This window comes from Onychostruthus taczanowskii, unplaced genomic scaffold (assembly GCF_017590055.1).
Source record: "Onychostruthus taczanowskii isolate IOZ18803 unplaced genomic scaffold, ASM1759005v1 scaffold4, whole genome shotgun sequence".
Lineage (NCBI taxonomy): Eukaryota > Metazoa > Chordata > Aves > Passeriformes > Passeridae > Onychostruthus > Onychostruthus taczanowskii.
Window position 1 is genome coordinate 21807782 of NW_024501459.1, and position 17444 is coordinate 21825225.

The window sequence follows — 17444 nt, forward strand, 5'->3', positions numbered from 1 at the left end:
AGCTTTTGGAATAGTGGGTAGAAGAAGGTTTTGGACAATTTGTTACAGTCTACAGGGGCACTTTGCCAAAAGAACACTTTAAAAATGTAGCCTAGTAGCTGATAATCCATCTAATTTAAAAATTTCTGAGAGCAATGAAGCATCCTCATTTTTCATAAAGAACTAGTGCCAAACTCAGCTTTTGTAGGCTCATTATTTACTTTTATATTGCCATCAGAAGAGAGAGAGGTGTGGTGATGGAGTAAGTCCTGTTACAGCCAGTCCATCAATTCTCCACTGGCTGAACCATTCTGTCTTCTGTGCAGCTGTAAGATTTCTTTGGAAGTTGATCCTTCAAAGTGTGCAAGAATAATTTTATTCCTTCATTCAGAACTGAGACGAGAGAGCAGCAGATCATGAAGGCAACAGGATCATCTATGCAGAGGGCATGATTTTAGGATGAAAGCCACTTGCAAACAACTCCTCTGTAAAATGGGCTAGTGAACACTTAGACAACTGTTTACGGGATCAAGACATAGCTAAGTGTCTTCCTTTATCAGAGATTGGTTTCTTCCATAATCTTAGAGAAAGAACTGCCATAATAATTATCACTAATTTGATTTTTGTTGTTTTTTTTTACAGAGAAAGTATTTAATAAAAATAGTTCCTGTTATAATGCACCTGCACACAGAGTGTGTATAGAGGTGAAGGCTGACAACGCTGAAGGAAATTGTGTGTATGCTGCTGGGAACAAAAGCCTCAGAATGGCGGATTTCCAAAATAGGATTGTTTGAAAGTATCAGTATGGTATTGCACACCATATTATTCTTTATTACGAAATAAATATATGTATGTAGTTTTGATTAGAAAGGCTACTTGCATATAAAGTTGCATAAATTTAAATTAGGAGTAGCCAGTTCAATTCTGCTTGGCAGAAGAGTGTGGGATAGTGACAGAGCCTGCTGCTTCAGGATAAGCAAACAGAAGTGGCTTAGTGATGGCAATCATTCGTGTGTCCATTTGGCCAAAAAGGTAGTCCTTGACTGTGGAGGCTGGTAATTAATGCCAGAAGGAGCTGTTACAAACCTCCAGTGTCCCATCCCATAAGTGATGCCTTTCACTGACTGCTGGAATATGGTGGATGAAATATGACTTGAATTTTGAACCCAGCTCCTAACCCACTGAAGTCCAAAGCACTTGGAGGAAATACCAATTGTTGTGCATCTGGTAGGATCTGTGAGTAAAATGTTTTCAAGTGACAGGCTCAAACAGGGTGAAGAGCTCCAGAACACTTGGCAAGGATGAAGGGAAGCAGTGACTCTAAAAGGAGGTGGGGGCTTTCTCTCTGCTTATTCCTCCTTTCCATTCCTCTGCATCAATTGCAGGTTATTGCTTTCTGGCCTTTAGAACAGATCTGCAGCATCACCAACTACTCTACAACTGAGCTCTTTTTTGGAAGAGAGGATGGTTGGCTCAAAGCTGTTGCAATGATGAAAGTACATCCATCACACAAGCACAGATGCCTCCTATAGCCATGGCAAGATTGCCAGGTGGGAAAGAGAGCATCAGTTAAAGAAAAGGATCTCTGGAGATGGACAAGACCACCCTGCTCTCTCACAGGGAGGAGAACAATGCATAAATATCTTTTCTCCTGCATCTACAAAGCAGGAAATTAGAAATCTTGCCCTATAGGCCACCGTGCTACTCCCTTGTTTTTTTTTTCTGGCAGGCATTACCTGTAGGTGTGAGCATAAATTTCCTATAGGATGTATTTCCTGGCAGCTGTTCCCTGGTATTCAGAGAGGGAAAAAACAGTTCATTTACAAGTGCTTTCAAATAATCTAATGGGGAGTCCAGCTATATGTATGCAATAACTATAATGGTAGTTGCATGCTTAAATCACACAGGTCATTATAAAGGAAACAATACATTATCCCCATTTTAGGTGGATCAGATGTGTTTGTACTCATCAACAAAACATGTCCAGGCTCGCTGTTGAGCACAGAGGCTGGCACGGAGCAGGCTGTGTTCCCTGAGTTTCCCTCCAAAGTGGAGGGGCTGGCCTTCTTCACATCTGCCAGGGATGGCCCTGGGTTGTGCTGACTCTTGAGCTGTGTGCGGAATTGTCTGGGACACTGCCAGTTGGCTTCAGCAAAACTGATGCCAAGGATTATGTCAACAGTTTATACAGGATTGAATTCCAATGCCCTGGAACATCCCCCTGGAGGGGTTTAATTTATACAATAGACTTAGCCAGAGAAAAATGAAGTGCTTTTCCCAAGGTCACACAGAATGTTTTGAGGCTTAATCTTAGGAGATCCCTTGAAAGATACAGTTCTCTGGTCCATGGTACACCAGATATGCCACAGATCTTGTGTGTGTGCCTAGGCTTTAGCATGAGAGGTGCTGTGACACAGAAAAGCATTTTTCCTATTGTTTCCTGAGTCTTTTCCCAACTTGGAAACACACAGCAAGCAAAATGAGCTCTTGGGATTGAAAGCACCAGAATTACACCAGGGCTAAATTTGGTTGTTACATATTTTAGAAAAAGGGATTTGCTGAACTCTCCTGAGGCAGTATATACCTTTAATACCTAAGGTCCAATGCTTAAAACCAGGCATATAAAACATGATTTGAAGCACCCTGGCAGAATGATAATATTTGTCTTCTCATATTTAGCTTGAGTTAATTTAAAATTACACCTAATGCCATTTCTAATTCCTATCCCAATAAACCAAGACTGTCTCTTGCTATTATGACATAAAACTCTTAGGTATCTGTTTTAGTAGTAGCTTTCAGTGAAATTGGATTTTGGTGAAATATAGGTACCTTACCTCTAGAAAGCAATCCAAAAGGCATTCTCTTTAGCACAGCCTAACTCTATTAGCTCCTGATGCTATAACACAAAGGCTGTGGTTTGATCCCTGTATGGGCCATTCACTTATGAATTGGACTTGATGATTTTTTGGGTCCCTTCCAACTCAGTATATTCTGTGATTCTGTGAAGTACCTATATTCCCTAGACATGCAGGAAATGAAGGGATTGCACTGAGAAAGTAGGCACACATAAACTCCCTCAGCATCTAGACTTTTAGCACGAAGAGACCTGAAGTCCACCATTTTTCAGCCTGGTTTTGCCCCTGAGCACATCTCTGAGATCACCACAAAACACTCTTGCTGCCATCATTAAGATGTGGGCCTCATTGGTGGCACTTCTGCTTGCCACTCAAGCATAATGGCTGGCATTCTTGGTTAGTGTTGGGAAGCACCTGGATCCAATACTCATCCATCCTGAAGGCATTCAAACCATGGATTTCATCACAATTTGTATTCTCTAACCACCAGCACTAGGGCTAGCAAAAGCAGAACTGGGCCCAGACAGGAAGGCAGATCTGGAGCAGGAAGAGAGAAAAAGCCTGAGGTTATATATAAGTGGGTAGAGGAAAGCCTGAATTGTGATCATGTTGAGGAGAGGGAACTGAGAGGTGACCTTCCACTTTGTGGGCAAGTGCTCACCAGTCATTAATTATCATGTAACAGGGTGCCAGTCACTTCTCCTTTGGTTTCCTTTTGGGAAAAAGTAGTGCTCAGCTCAGCCAGGCATCGCCTTAGGGAGAAGACTGTGAACTTCAAGAAGGCAAAGAAGTGCAGGAAAGAGGAGAGGATCAGGATCTCAGGCTGTGCCTTGTAATCCTAGCTCAGTGCATGGGATCACTGCATCACCCCCATTACAGGAACAGGAGCCTGGCCCTCTAGTTGTGTCCTGGTCTTTTCTATGAGCTGCTATGGTAATTCTTGTTGCATTTCCACACCACCACATAAAGGAGGATGCTGCTTTCCAAATAACACACAGTGGTGGTTCAGCTGAGATCTTCAGCTTACAGCTGACCCCCTGGGGAACAGAAATCCCCTGTCTGACATTGTCCCATCGAGAAGCTGATGACTGTCTTTCCTGACATGGGTCAGAGGTCTAGAGCTATTATAATTTAATGTTAATTAAAGGTGTAGACTTAGTGTAATTGCTGGAAAAAATAATTGATGTCTTGATACATTGTATTGTTTTATGGCTTTATTTACCTTCCCCTTTCACACACAGGCATGGACATGCTTCTACAAATGCCCAGATCCTGGACCTCAGCCGGCCTCAGTACTTTACTAGCTTTACTTAACTTATCCTGGACCTCAGCAAGCCTCAGTACTTTACTTAACTTTGGAGCAGTTAAAAACATACGATACCCTGTGGATCCTTCAGAAAAAATTGACTGAAATTTTTTGGTTATGACTTGTGCCTTTGTGTGTTTTGGAAAAAGTCCATGCATGGTGTACTCTGATTTAAGTAACAGTGAGGCTCCAAGAGGAATCACAGATAACATCATCTTCTTGAGAACTTCTGTCAGGTGTTATTCCCCGTTCAGGTTTGTGGATGTGTATGTGTGTTTGGTGCTGCTGCAGGTTGGTTGATTTTTTATGCTTATTGTGGTATATGTCTTTTTAATTGGATGTTAAAATGCAAGCGAGATTAGATTAGGCTAGTAATTACTGGAGGATGATTTGCTGAACTTAAAGTAAATTAATAATCATATGGTAGTGGTTCTACTGGCAAGAAGGACTTCTCTTTTTTGTCTGTGTCATCAATGTAGTCAGCCCACTATTTTTCAGCTGTGGGGGTGTTACTGCAAAGTCAGGACACTTGGTCTGGTGTCTTGCTATTGGTTTAGGTTTTCAAACTCCAGCTGAGCATAAGATAAAATGTCGGTAGAACAAATGAAAAATGGCAATTATTTTCTTCTGCACAGAAACACTTTCCCTGGAGGACTCTTTGCATTCAGTAATTCAGTTTCATGGGTTTTACCTGAAGAAATGACCTTTCATAGATCTCAATCTGTTTCTTCTGGCTAGTTTTGTGCTTGATAAATCATTGCATGAATCCATCAGGAACACATTGCCACAGATTTAAAAAAAAATTGGTCTGGAGAGAGCTAAGACACAGTTGTGTCACACTGTGTGTGACAGCTGGATTAACAATCAACAAACAACAAGCATTCAGAAGGAGAATAATCATTAATTTCCCACAGCTTCAGAAAACTGTTGAGTCCTTAATCCATGCACATCGGTTTAACCCAAATAATCCCTTGTCCCAACCACACAGAGTATCTTCCACTTCTTCCAAGCTTTCAGAATATCACTGACAGCAGTGCTTCTGCTGAATCCCTGTGTGCAATTTGAGCTCCTTCCTATTTCCCAGCCCAATCCCACTCCAATATCCAGGTGGGTCTTGGTGAGCACCTGCCTCCAAATCTGCTCTGCACCTGTAAAAGTTCAGATTCCTTCTGCTTTTTGTCTTGCTATGAATGAAATTGCTCAGCCATTAAAACCAAAACTCTTGTGAGTATTCATAGCCTATGGTATCTGAAGATACAGAACGAGTCTACAGTGCAACTACAGCTAATCCTGATGCAGAATAGATGATGGACCAGCTAATTTCCTGAGGCCTCTGACAACTCTTTGTTGTGTGGTCAGATTCTGTCTAGGGAAAAAAACACTGTTCTGTGGTTACCATAATGTAGTGATGGTCAGACAGAAGGATGATAGTCATCCAGAAAAGTGTGGGAAAAAAAGCATCCCAAATGCTTGCAGCTACCAGATATTAGGGTCTAGCTGGTTCAGTTAATGAAATTATGCCAATTTATACCATCTGAGAATCTGGTCCCTGAAGTTTTTATCTGTATTAAGTCCTAAGGGAGAGGATATATTCTGGTTAAGGTCATGTTTTCCACTTGAACAGCAGAAGCAAGAGAGAGGGATCTGATTGGTCTCAGACCACAGATGTATCCTCTCCAAAGAATTTTTCTCCATGTGCTGGGTTCCATTTCCCAATCTTTTTAAATTAAAACATAATATACTCCTTGCCACCAAACTGTTCTGGGAGAAGCTCCTGTTGCTGTGGTCAGCATGGGCTGGGGATCACGAATTGGAATGAAGGCACAGTTGGAGCCTAGCCTCCAGGGTGGCCATCATGGGGCACCAGCCTTCATGCAAAGTACAGAGCGTATAAGATCTGGCCATAAAATTCGTATACAGGGAGGCAGCTTGACAGACATCTTGCTTGGGCAAAGTCAGAGGTAGGTAGATTGGAACTTTGGATATTCTGCACCATTTTCCATCCTTTTTCAGTCTATCCAAGCTGACATACATAAGTATGAGTTTCATGAGAACTTTATTCTCATGCTGTTTTCCCTTTGCAAGGTCATTCCCAGCATATTAACAAGCTGTTTAACAAGCTCTTTTTTCTCTGAAATGCCAAGCTACGAAAATGTCGAGAAAAACAAGAGCTGTCCCTTGCCACCATATGCAGTGTCTTCTGAGGCAAGATCCTCTTCAAATCTATCACTTAGGAGGCATAGTTTATGTGGAGTGACTATGTCCTGGTTGCTGAGGGACTTGAATAAATTGAAAGAAAGTGACAGAGCTCTCAAGATATTTTAGGTTAACCTTTATAGAGATGAATGTATTTTAAAAGTCATAGTCAAAATGTCAACAGTTTTGGGACTGTTCATTGTTTCATTCAAAAGCTGGTAAGCTGGGGTGGATTTCAGTGCAGTTGTTTAACAATAAATGTTGTTAAAGAAACTCAGAGACAGTTATTTTATTATAGTATTATTGTCCTGCCGTATTTGAAGTCTGTATTTTCTGCCTCATTATTGTTTGACATTATCCAAAGAGAGCACCAGGAGTGATGTATCAGCTCTACTTAGCAAAGTGCAGCAGAGAAATTGGTATTTAGGCAAAATCACTTTTATATTTTTCTACCACTTGGCCATGAGGGAGCTAGTACATTAATTACACAGCAGGAAGGAAAATGCTCTCTTCTCAATATGTTTTAAATTTTCTTTCTAAGTAAAGGGTTTTATAGATTATACAGTATCAAAAGTGCTAAAAGGTTCTACTCTATTTTGTGATAGTCAGCTGTAAAATTCAAGCTCATAATGAGATGAAGTGAGAATTGGTTTTTAATTAGAATCATAGAATCTGCTGAGTTGGAAGGCACCCCCAAGGATCATTGGGTCCAACTCCTGGCCATACACAGGACACCCCAAGAATGACACCATGTGTCTGGGAGTGTGTCCAAATGTTTCTTGAACTCTGTCAGGCTTGGTGATGTGATGACTTCCCTGAAGAGCCTGTTCCAGCTACCCTCTGGATGAAAAACCTTTTCCTGATGTCTAACCTAAACCTCTGCTGCCTCAGCTTCATGCTGTTGTTGTTTCTACCACTGCACTTTTTTTCTTTAAACTGCATAAATTATGTTCCATTCAACATACCAGTTGTACATGAATAATCTGTCATTTGTTTCTATTATTGTTGATGTTCACTGAATGTTAGAAGGGTTTGCACTCATAGAAAGTCCTGCCAGTTTAGGAAACAGCAGCTTTATAAATATGTGTGGAATGGTTTTGAAGGACTAATCAGTCTTAAACTGCCCTTCCCAGGCATGCTGTGTTCTGCTGTAGGTCCCTGAGGATGCCTTCCTGGGCATTGTGATCTGCAGAACACAGACATAGCTTGAGGCTAAGAAATGTACAGCTTGTGGGGTGAAAGGATGCACTGCACTGCTCCTGGGGGTCTGATTCCTGGGGTGGACCTTGCCCCAGCAGCAGCCAGGAGGTCTGGAAGCAGGCCCATCACTCTTTCTCTAAATAGCTGTGGTGGAAGAGCTGGGTATGTGTGAATGGGCAGGGAGGATGGCACCACAGTGAGGGGCGGGTGCCTGAGGCAGTGCTCAGTGCTGCACACAAAGCTTTGCACAGGCACTGCTTCCCTGAGCAGCTGCACACGCACAGGAACTGGGGTGGGACTCGCTTGGCAAGACCGTAGCTGTCATCTCCCTTACTCTCCTTTTCCAGTCTTTCGGGAACGTTTAGCTGGGAGGCTGGCCCACCTCTTCATTTGTGGGTCATTTGGGAGCACAAGTGATGACAGTCCCATGCTGCCCAGCTGGAGGGGCATACAGGCTTTGCCTGTCTGGGCTGCCCCCCTTCCTGAAGCACCCAACCACAGGCTTCTCCAGACAGTGGAAGTTGATGGCATGTTAACCACTGCCACCTGCCATCTTGGCAGTGTCCTGTGCTGCTGCTGTGACAAATGCCTTTGTGCCCGGGGGGCAGGGCTGTGAGGGCCTCCCGGGGCTGTACGGTGCTGCGCCGCTCTGCAGTGCTGGCCATGTGCGTGGTGCACCTGCCAGGTGCATTTTCACAAAGCCACTCCCAGGGAGCTGCAGAGCCTTAAACCTTGCTCTGTGTCTGCAGCTTACCTGTCTACGTGCCCTGATTGATAGACACCATCCCTTTAGAGCCTCTCAGCTTACCAAACCCAGCGCCTATTCCAGCCAGTCTTGTTCTTCCTTGGCATGGAGTGGCTTTGCCATGCTGTCTACTGCCAAGTGCAGTGTATAGAAAGCAAACTGTATCCACATATCACTGTGTTCTCCAGAAATGGTGTGTCTGCAATGGAGAGGCACTGAGGAAGTTGAAGATGCAGCCATGGCCCTGGTGCAGAAGGGCAGTTCTTCATCTGCAGTGGTATCTACTCTGGGTGGTGCCCAAACTGCACAGAGAATGTTGTTAAATTCATGGTGTGCACCTGGTCAAGAGCTCCTCAGCCAAGGAGTTCATATGCTTCTAGCCCAGCTAAAGAACAGGTTATGGAGAGTGAAGAAAGATAATCCTTTTAACTGTCTTTTAATAATTACTAGTGTTTCATCTCTATCTAAGATATTTGACTAAGCTCTGAGTTTCATGAGGCAACAGGTTCTGTCAGGAAGGATTCACAGTTCATGCTCCTTGGGAGACCTTCATGGGTGACGTCATGACTTTACTCCTTGTTCTGTTCCTTCTGCTTTAGCCTGTCTGCATGGACTTCAGTGACTGCAATGTCACAGATACAGAGCACAGTGGGGAAACAGGGAAATCAGGCACCAGCTTTTCCTCTTTTTTCCCCTCCTGCTCATGTGGGACTAAAGACTGTGCTGAAGGAAAGAGACAGGAGGTAACTGAAAATGGGAGGAAATACAACATGAATTTGCTCAAAGTATATCATGCCAAGTTAACATTGTGCCTTTTTTATAAGATAGCTCACCTTTTCAGGCAAGGCATATGCAATCTGCACTAAGATGTTGAAATAAACCAAATAACTTCTTTCTTATACTGCAGAAACATTAATTTTAATATAAGAAAAGCACTGATAAATAGGAATAAAATGGTGGGTTATGACTGAATGAGAAACAACATGCCAGAAAGGAATACTGGAGAAATAGCTCCAGGAATGGACTTGGAATGGACTTTATTTAATGCTTCATTCACAACTGTGTCACCAGAAGTGAAAGGAGGCAGTAACATAAACTGATGACACCATGCTGGTAACAGATGTGGTGAAATGTAACAGTGGAGCAGGAGCTATGGGCTGTGGGCTGGCTGCTGTGAGGGTGAGGATGTTCAGGTCTTGGGCCCCATTTGCTGTGAGTACAGCCATTGTCCAGGGGAAGGAGGTGACTGGCTGGATGGGAGTGTGTCCCACTGGAGCTGGTGCAGGAGCTGTCATGCTGCATTAGTCAGTCACAGCATGACTGTGAGCCATGGATGCATGGGAAGCAGCGTTCCAGGGTGTGTAACATGAACAGCTGACAGCAAAGCAAGGCTGGTTTAATGCCTTGGTTCAGGGCTATTTGGACGTCAGCTGGAAAGCTGTGTTTGCCTGCATTCCCAAGGGATTTTTTGAAGGTGCAGAGAAGAGCATCACAAAAGAGCAGGGGATAGAAAAGCCTGTTATGAGAGGAGAGCTGAGTGTCAGATTTGTTTCAGCTGGCAGGATAAGGTGAAGGGGGATGTGACTGCTGCCCAGCTAAGGGTCTGGGCATTTCAAAGTCTGGACAGAGGTGAGATAAAACCAAAAGTAAAAGACAGAGCTGTCCACAGATGACTCCAGGAATGAGATTAGGAGATGTGATGCCGCCTAGGCTTGCTTTCTAACAGTGTGGGGTAAGCAGCCTAACATGTTTTAAATAGATTCATTTATGTTTGCATTACATATTTACCTATGATAACTTACAACAGATAACTTACAAAGAGCAGAGGTACCAACCTGCCATACTTTTTCCAGTTCTTTGTGAGTTTATGTTATTTCAGATTAGGTGAGATTTCAGTCAATCAATCAATCAAAGCTTGCAGCTGTCCTTGAATAAATTTGAGAAATATTCCTTCCTTACTGAAACACCCAAGTTCCAGGGAGTATCACAACAGCAAGGAGCAAGTGATGCAATTCCTGACTGATTTATAAATCCTATCCAGTCTTCAGCCAGTGATGTTTCCTGGGCACATATTCCCACATGTATGTGTTCATGTGCAAGGCTGAGAATGGCCCAGTAGATGATGGGATGCCAGACCAGCAGTAACACTGCATTGAAGAAATAAGAAAAATAACATGCTGTATATTTTTTATACCAATACTTGCACATGCTCATGCCAGTGCTTCTGAAGTCTCATTTTGGCCCATGAATGCATGTATCTTTGTGCACTTATGTGTGCATGCACATGTATTTATATGTATCGGTATCTAAAATGAGTTCAGGAGTGGAGAAGAGATCATGGAATCATAGGATCACAGAATGGTTTGGATTGGAAGGAGCCTCTAAAGATCATCTATTCAAACTCCTGTGCCATAGGCATGGTCATTTTTCACTAGATCAGCTTGTGCAAAGCCCAATCCAGCCTAGCCTGCAGCACCTAAAGTGATGCAATTCCTGACTGATTTATAAATCCTATCCAGTCTTCAGCCAGTGATGTTTCCTGGGCACATATTCCCACATGTATGTGTTCATGTGCAAGGCTGAGAATGGCCCAGTAGATGATGGGATGCCAGACCAGCAGTAACACTGCATTGAAGAAATAAGAAAAATAACATGCTGTATATTTTTTATACCAATACTTGCACATGCTCATGCCAGTGCTTCTGAAGTCTCATTTTGGCCCATGAATGCATGTATCTTTGTGCACATATGTGTGCATGCATATATCAGTATCTAAAATGAGTTCAGGAGTGGAGAAGAGATCATGGAATCATAGGATCACAGAATGGTTTGGATTGGAAGGAGCCTCTAAAGATCATCTATTCAAACTCCTGTGCCATAGGCATGGTCATTTTTCACTAGATCAGCTTGTGCAAAGCCCAATCCAGCCTAGCCTGCAGCACCTAGGTGTCTAGGTTCAAATGCAGATACACTAATTTTACATTATAGGACATAATGATTTCAAAGATGATCACACTTCCCCTTCTGGAGAGACCACAGGGAAGACACTGTTGAAGTTAAATTGGGCATTAGTGCAATGATGCCCAGGAGGACATTCCTGTACTTCCTTTGCAATGTCATTTGTCAGCCCATGACCTATCACATCCAGAAGAGTGATGGAAATCAGTGCCCAAAGCCCAGTGTAGGAGGGGCTGTCATTGTAGGGGAAATCCTGCATGACAGTGTTTTTGCAGGTGTTAGTAAGACCTAGCTTTCAAGTCAGCTTGTCAAATTCAAGATTCCTGTGACACATGATTACACCAGCAACAAAAAATGCTCCATTGTTTTACATAAGGAGCCTTCTTAGGCTGCACCCATATTTGGCAATTTAATTGTGTCAGCATAACTGGCTACAGCTATAAATGACAACTTGTAGCACATAGGATCAAGAGGTGGGGTTTGGTGGTTTTTTTTTGTTTTTTTTTTTTTTTTTTTTTTTTTTTGTTTTTGTTTTTTGGTTTTTTTTTTTGGTTGTTGTTGTTGTTGTTTTGGTTTTTTTTTTCCCCAGAGCTGACATCAGTTTTCCCAATTCCTTCCGCAGAAATGGGAATATTGCCATTGCTCTGGTCCAGTTGCCTGGCGCGCTTCTGTGAGCACCCAGCCGCCTCTATGCTGTGCTGAAACAAAGATGAAGTGTAACCAGACACTTGTCTCTGTGAGATGAGCTCATATTTAATGTTCATGAGCTGTCAGATTTCTGGAGTTATGCAGCTTCTACAGTTAACAAAATAAACTCATGTAATAGATTTAAATAAGTTATAGTTAATCCTTATTCTAATACAGATGGGTCTGCTACTGGTCTATAGTTTTGTGAGAAAGGTATAGAGATGTCTGAAATTTCCCCTTAATAGTTATATTTTTGGTTAGCTATCACTTGTGAAATATGCAGCTTTAAATTTGAAATGTTTTGTCCTAGGTGTTGGATTTTGTATGATTTTAAAAAAGAAAATTGTTTAATTGGGTTGTTGAACAGTGACTTTAGTCTTTTAAAAAAGATGTAGAAAAGCACACGTTTTCTGGCTCTGGGAAGGTATTGGAAACCACAGGGTCTGATATATTGGTGAGAAGGAAAAACAAGAAAGAGAAGAAGCCACCTTTCCATAAAAAATAAAAGATTGCTCACATTTACCTAATTTTGGAAAAATGAAGGCCAGTAACTTTTTTCCTACTCTTTTTCTTGCTTGATAGCACTTCAGCATTTTGGCTGGAAACGTAAGCTCCAGATAAGCAGAACATTGACTGAAAGTGGGTGAGGCAGCGCAGAAGGATTTCCTTGGGAAGAGGCAGCGGCTGGCATCGCGCAGGGTGCGGAGCAGCGGAGCAGGAGGCGCGGAGCAGCCGCGGGTGCGAAGGCGTGGCTCGCGCGGGCCCTCGCTGCCGGGAGCACCCCACCTTGGCACAACACGGCTGTATGGTTCACGCAGATAAATTGTTTTTCCAATGCTGAGTCTTTCAGCTGGGAAGGGTCTTTCCATGCAGTGGAAGTTTGCTGTGCACAAGAAAAGTTGTTGTAGTGTTGCATTTTATTTAAACGGTGTGCTCTCTCTCACCCCTCCAAAATGTATGGTGTATCCCAAGCCTGTGGTCCTGCCCTGAACCATCCTGTATCTGTAATCCCATTGGCCCAAGTCTGATTCTGTGCCCACTTCAATCCCCCTCTTAAACTGTGCTGGTGAGACCAGTCGCTCTCTTAGCCTTTACCCTCTCTTAGCCTCTCTTTCTCCCCTCTTGTCCCTCCTCTAGGCCCTTTCCCTCTCCCCCTCCCTCCCCCTTTCCTCTTCCCCCTCAGTAACCACCATGCTCCTGGGGATGGGACCCCCAATAAACCCTTTTCTAATCAGCATCCTCAGAAGCCGTGTGGAGTCTCCTTGCCTGCCTGCTGCTGCCAGCCAACTCACAGCCTAGGGGGCCCTCCGGGGACTCCCCGGGGTGCTCCCCCCCAAAAGTTGTGACAGCGTTCTGTGAGATTTTAGCTAAGAAACACAGAAAGCTGCCAAGCAAAGAGAGAAAAGATATGGTGAGAGACTATTTCTCACCTTTCTGAAACCTTCTTCGTGAGATAGGAGCTGTACAAGGCAACTCAGGCCTTTATTATTTAAGTCCATCATGACAGAGCTTGATAACGACAATCTCCACTTTCTTCTAGCACATATTAAAACTCTTCTCCCCAGATGCTCAGCTAAATAAATGCCATTTATCACATTTTTCTGCTGCTGGAAGTCTTCAGGCTGCCTCCACATGACTCCTACGCAGACTGCAAAGAATATTTACAAGCAGTCTCTCTCACACAGGTCTTAGCACATGCACAGCATTGGTTTCATTTGGTGTAGGAGGTTTCTATGTTTGTGTTAGTACCTCCCAACAGGCTTTGCTCTGGCTCACATCACATCAGTTTTTATATATGGTGGGCAGCATAGAATGATAACAGGGATTCAACAGTGTAAAATGGCTTCAGACTTTCCATTCTAAAGGACAAAAGGGAACTCTGCTTTTTGTCCTAATTTTTCCATGCAAGCTTCAAGTAGCACTATAACTGGACAATAATTGGATCAGAATTGGACCATTTAGTTAGTATGCTGCCTCTTGCACTGACCAGGGCCATAGACCTTGGAGCTGACTGGGAACACCTTTGCTCTCCATGTGGTTTCTTGACAGACCAGAAAGCAGGTGGGGAGCTTTAACTACTAAGCCTGAGAGTAAATTGCTAGGAGGGGTGTTTTTGGTGCATGAAACATTGAATTTCCATTCAAGAGACCTAAGATTTTTTTTTTTATCTGAACCATGGATCATCAAGAAAACAGGCCATTCACTTTAGCTGTCTTTATTTGTAAAATTCCCTGTCTTGCTGGTCACTGGGACATATTGGGATACCATATTGACAGTGCCCACATAGCTCCTAGAAAGCTACTAGGATGACAAGAGGTAATGACCCCTGCCAGGACTTGGTTTGATGACAGGAGTACCCAGGGTGTGTCCTGGCTGTGTTTCCAGACTGTAGTTTCCTGGATTTATAAGTCAGAATAGGCTTAGGTAACAGATTTGTCCACGCTCCTGTGTATATACATGCTTTGATTAGAACTCCCAGGGGTTAGGTGGAAAGTTATCTTTCTGTGCCCAGAGGAGTCTCATGGAAGCCTCTGTAGCTTGTCAGTCTGAGGTGATGCTCCTCCCACACGAGCATGTGTGCAGACTCACTCATGTTTTACACAAGCCACTGAATCAGTGTCAAGTGGGATCATTTATGGCCATTCCTCAGTCAGCCTGGACACCTTGAGTGGATGAATGACCTTGAGTTAGTGGATTTTAGTCTCTCTTGCCAATTCCTTGAACTGTCTCCCAGATAAAGTTTGTTGTGTGTGTCTGTCTTACCGAATAGAAAGGTGGGAAAAGATATTTAGCTAACTAACTGCAAGATATTCTCTACATTTTTTTAATACTTGACTGAAGTAAAATATGACCTTAAAAGCATCAGTAAATACTGCAGCTTTCATATAAACACAACAGATATACATCTGCTCTTTCTTTGTTCTTTACTGATAATAGAGAAGTTGTAGAAGGAGGAGTTGTGCATACCTTCCGCTGTGTGGGCTCCTTTCCATCTCTTCAGCAGTGATCTTTCCCTATCAGGAAGTCTTTCAGAGAGCTTCCTGTGAAGGAAAGAGACAGGTGACTGGATCTGGGGAAGCTGGGTGCTGCTCTTGCCATGAATTGAGGACCTTATGAACAGTCATACTTGATACTCTGTGCTCCAGGGTGCAGAGGACTGTGGTGGTGTTTACAGTCCCAAGACTGTAAACCTGGGACACTGGGGTATCCCAAGAGCTGTGGTTCCCATGCAGGGATGCTAATGGGTGATTCCTCCACTGAGACTTTGGGTTCAGTCACCCAAACTAAACAAGATGCTGGCTGTGTGATGCTCTTCAGGCAGAAGTAATTTTGGGCAGAGAATGTGGGTAGGAAGGCTGAAAATCCTTTCTCCCCTGTCTTCCTTAGACATGGTGCTACATGGGTCCCAGTGACCTCCACACACAGCCTGCCTGTTCTGAACTTGTCCTGTGCCTCCACATAGCCCTGCCTTGGGATTTTGCAGTGTGGGAGACGTGCAGCTCGAATCTACAGTAGGCTCCCAATGGAAGCATGTCTGGGAACAACAATCCACTGCTGAACAAGTGCTGCATAATTATACTTTCACCTAGGCAAAAGAAAAACTGCTAACTAGTTTCCTTCCTTGATAAAATATGTCCTACCTTCAAAAAACCCATAAGGCTTCTTTTGTTATACCTGAAAACTCTGAGAGCTCATCTAGGGAAAAGGCCAAAGGCCACCAACTCCAACACCTGGGACTCATAGATGCTAGGATAGATGTAAAAATTCAATACTGTGTCTTTGTCCCAAGGTAGTCAATGCATTTTGAAAGAGGCAGGACAAACACTATGAAACAAGATAATCCCAAATGTGGTAGTGGAATGTTAGCCAAAGGCTTGGCATCCCAGAGAAATGGGTGGGGTAAGAGGATCAAGGACTAGGCAAAGAATCCCAAGCTTGTGCTTCATATATCTTTTAATTTTTACCGTAAAAGTAAATAGTAGATCAGAGATGGCTTCACCTTTTGACAAATTTTTGCCAAGGCTCAGGCTTTCAGGCAGTCCATAGGCTGAGATGGACACTGGCACTTCCACTGAAGCACTGTAGGGTTCATCCTCAGGGTGCTGCATGGACACAGAGCCACAGCGATCCCGATCCCCAGGAGCTTGAAACCAGCCCCCAGTTCACGGGTGAGCAGCAACACAAAGTGCTGTGGAACAGCTGACAAAGGCTCTGGCTCTGGAGAGGGCATCCCTGGATGTGAAAGTCAAACAACCTCTTGACCCACAATCCATCTATAGTTCAATCCACTCCACTCCATCAGATAGAAGCCGCTTGCAGCTATGCAAATAGTCCATCCTGCCGGTCTTGTTGGCCTTCCCTCTGCCCAGCCTAATCAGTGTGGTGAGTAAATAGAACAATGAGGTCAAATACAGGGCTACATTTTCCTTGAAATGGTTCCAGATATGGCCAGGACACCTGAAAATGTGGTATCCACAGGACCTGCTCTGGGAGCACTGGCTGCAGCATCCGTCCATCCAGACGCAGGATGAACCAGAGTGGGGTGACAAAGTTACCAGCCCCTGAAACTTTGGGCTGATGGTTAAAATAAACAAAATCTCATCTGTATCCAGTAATTTATGTAACAGCCAGTATTTTCCCTGTTTGAGCTCTGAAGTTGTGCTCATGCATTCCTTTGCTTCAGATGCATTTCCAGGGCAAATTACAACAGTACCTGACATGGTAGGGGCTTTTTAACACAGCATCAGGCGCCAGGTGATTTTTTTATAAGTATTAAGTCAAGACAGTCTGCTAGGGAGGCAGGCAAGCCCTGTCAAGTTCTCACATACTCACTCTATGGTATGAAGCCAAACAGCGAAGTTTTCCAAGTATTTTAATGAACGTGTTTCAGACCTTTTTATTAAGTTTTAATGCCTCTTTATTTTGGCAGTTCAGTGCTGTGCTACAGGAAAGGCCAAGACACTCTTCAGTGCTGTTCCAGATAAATACGCCTTAACCACAAATTAACACTTATATCTTGTACTGCTTCTGAAGCTGAAGGCCCCACGATCTGTCTGAGAATTGCTGTTTGCAATTCCAGGTCGTGATTTTGCTAAATGAAGGCCCAGCCAGCTGAGGATCTAGCTGAAAGCACTCCTTCCTCAGTGCCGAGGCACCATTGGCAACTTGAGATAAAAGCAGGAATGGCAGCCTTATTTATTGGGCTTTCTTGTAGGGATTTTGGAAGCAGACTCCACTTCTGGAGGTTGGAGCTGGGTGGCAGGGTGGGGAGGGAAAGGGCTTCATCAGAGCAGCTCAGAGGATGTAAGGGAGACCCTGCAGGTCACTCCTGCTCTGAGCACTCTGCACACGCCAGTGTAGCCCCAGTGGAGAGTGACCCTCGAGGTGCTGCATCGCATCCCTGGCCTCTGCTTGCTTGGCTGAGTAAATCTCCTTTCTTTACTCTCACAGTTTGCTTTTGATTAAAGGTATGAGAAGTATTCAGCATTCTTGAAGGAGGAAGATGCCCGTAAAACAT